Source organism: Hypanus sabinus, chromosome X2 (assembly GCF_030144855.1).
Source record: "Hypanus sabinus isolate sHypSab1 chromosome X2, sHypSab1.hap1, whole genome shotgun sequence".
Lineage (NCBI taxonomy): Eukaryota > Metazoa > Chordata > Chondrichthyes > Myliobatiformes > Dasyatidae > Hypanus > Hypanus sabinus.
Genome location: NC_082739.1, coordinates 9566263 through 9569527, shown reverse-complemented (window position 1 = coordinate 9569527; position 3265 = coordinate 9566263).

The following is a 3265-nucleotide window of genomic DNA, read 5'->3' as shown; positions in this document are numbered from 1 at the left end:
TCAGTCTCTTGTCTTTATCATGTCATCATGGCCCTTCCCTTTTCTCTCTGTCTTTCTTTCTCTTACTCATTGTTCTCTCTTTTATCTTATTCTGCTTCTGGTCACAGAGTTGGCAAAGTCTTTTGAGTTTTTAATCATTCAGTTCTGACCACCTCCACTCTCACCCCACAACTCCCCCATCTCCTTTTCACAGTTGATGCTGTAAAGATTGTGCAAAGATTCATCAGTTCTCCACTGTGTCACAACCGCAACTGCCCCCTTGCGCCCAAACACTACCCCACCCCCTTCCGTGCATACACACATACAATAGAAATTAGTCGTTGACTTCGCAAGAGGGAGGTGTGGGAAGAGCTCCTTCAGGAACTGCCTTGTCCTTACTGAAACTCCGTGCCTCCAATCCAGCTGTTAACTCATAGGAAGAGGCCGCTTGTTAAAACCGAACGATAGAGGGAGGGGAAATTTTGGGATTATGAGAGATGTTGTGGTGCTGTCGAGCTGCTTGTGAATACTCTCTCCTCCCTGTCATGGCTCTCTGCTTCTAAAACGCATGCCAAAAAAAAAATTGAAAGGCTCAGTGTTGGCGGTTTTACAAACAGATGTTGCCTCTTGATGCGCAGTTAAAGCAGAGACCAGAACAACAGTTCTGGGACTCTAGACGACTTTTTGGGGGGTGTTGCTTATAGGTGTGAGGGGTTGGGAGGTTAGTTTCAGTTTACATTAATTTTAAATATTTTTTTCTACAGACAGTGTTCACTATAATCACTTTATTTACTTAAATATTTTGATAAAAATAAGTCGTCTTTTTATCCGTTTGCATCGACCACGACTGGACAATCGCTGAATGAATCCTTGGCCCTTCTTCCAAAAAGACCCCAGCTTCTCACACAGAGTGTTTTGCGCAGCGTAAAACAATATTGGGAATGTTTGGACGTTCCTGGTGAGTTAAAGCCAACAATGCCTCGGACACGATGTGCCCAGGTCATTTTTTTATGGGGGGGGTGAGTAGAGGTTTATTTATGTTTGCTTTGAATTGCGTATTCAACCATTTTCCCCTTCACCATTGTATTATTAAACGGCAGTGGTTACTTTGAATATAGTTCCCAAGTTATATGGCTCGAGGAATGTCTCCAGTTTGAACGGATATGTAATGGGTGCAAAGCGGGACAACTGTTAATATCTTTATAGTGCTACAATTACTTCATATGATTTCCTCTGGCAGTATGCGAACACCTACACACAGTTGCCTGTATTCACCCTAGCTTTTCTATTGCTTTCCTGACCTGGGCCTCTTGACTCGAAAGTGTTAAAATTACTTGGCACTACAACCACATTTCAAAGCAGTTTTATCCTGTCTTTGCATTGAAGATTCACAGGGTACCATCTGATTTTGAAATTCATATTGTTAGACTTCATGTATTGTGCCAAAATCCACAATAAGCCTTTTGCGCGCTTCTCTCTCTCTCCCTCTCTCATTCTCAGTCTCTATCTTTCTTTCCGTTCGTTCATGTTTCTTTAATGCCTATGACCAACAAATAGAGAAAAGTTTACTTATAAGTGAACAACCAAGTTGTCTGCATTTTGTGTGTGTGTGTACATGCGAGCGCACATGCGTGTACAAATATATTCTCAAGTCTTTGTGAGGCAGCAAGTCTTCTGCTCCCTCTCCCTACTGAATGTTGTCCATTAACCATGTGGTTCTGTCTTTGAATCGAGGAAGAATGAAGAGTGTCTGGGCAATGCCTCTCACCTGCTTTCCTTGGCAACATTGGAATGAATGGGACCCACTTCTAATCTCAGTTTCATTTGACAATTCTTGTCTTTTGTTTTGCTTCACTTAATAAAACCAAGGCAAATGTTCCCATTTTGATCCTCAAACAGGAAAAAGAATTGCAATTTCCATTTTTTTGAGACAGAAGGAAGAAACAGCTGGCATATACAATCAGTGAATTCATTTACAGGTGAAACTGATTCTTTTTGCATTGGGCAAAATCTATTTGGTGACCTGTATGGATTACAGACTAGATTCCAAAATCCCTCCATCCCCTCCCCCATCTCCTTTGCTTGTCTCTGTTTCTCCTCCCTCTTGGGTAATATGGAATTGCATTAGATTCTGCTCAGACTACGTATGTGTACTTGCGCATGTGTGTGCGCCCGCATATGTGCGTATGCACACGTTGGCAGTAATGCCTCCAGTGTAGGCCTTCTTGTCATAAAAGGCAGTGTGCCTTAAAATGAGGCCGAACAAAGGGGAGTGCAGTGAGATGGGTAGGTAGCAGAATGTGAAATGGAGGGGTTGCAGGGGTGAATGGAGTAGGAAGGGCTAAGATAATGCTCTATTTGAATCCCTTCAATCCTCCCAAAATATTATCCTACATCTTGATCTTGTGGAAATGAGTTAGATTATTTTTTAAATTCTTCTCATCCTTGCAATGGAGGGCAAAGAGAAAGGTGAGGCAAATATCTTTGTATTTAAACGGAAAGTTTTCCTTGCACCACGTCACTTTCGGAAGCGGGGTGGGGTGGGGTACTTCTACAGCCTGTCCGGACATTTCGGATCGCTTTCAGAATCTTGCTTTGAATGGGTGTGTGTCTGTTTCTGGGACTTAAACTGTGAATCACAAGTAAAATTATTCCAAGCACTACATTTTTGGGAGTAAGAATAAAGGCTGGTATAATTGGAAAAGAGAGAGAGAGACACACACAGGGAGGGAGAGAGAGAGAGGGAGAGAAATATAAAACTGCAAGACAAAGACTGTGTCCAAGCTTGGTATGCAGAAGGAGACTGGGTCGCCAGCCAACAAGCCTGCTATGGTACAAAGCAAGCCTTCCAGAATTCTCCCAATAACAGTACTTAGATGAGGATATACTTTTCACTCAATTCTTTGGCTTCATCTTTCAGATTTTACTAAATTAATAAAGAAGCTTTATCTTATGTACATATAAACACACACCCATCTTACATTCAATCTGCAAGATTAGAGGATAAAGTTATTTTTAATTTCGTCATTTTAGAAACATGCTCACATTTAATTATACAGTTATTGATTCTGGCAGTTAAAGCAGTGAATTATTTTTTTGTTTCTTTATTGCTTATACTTTAGGACAACAAATTCCAGAGGTTTCGGCCTAGTGGGACACAACGCATTCTCCTACGATGTCATCGCCCTATGCCAGGAGTTGAAGTTGGAAGCCAACAGACGACACTGCATAGATACAAGAGCAGCCAAATTTCAATGTTGGTGTTTTGTGTTTAATATTATTTTTA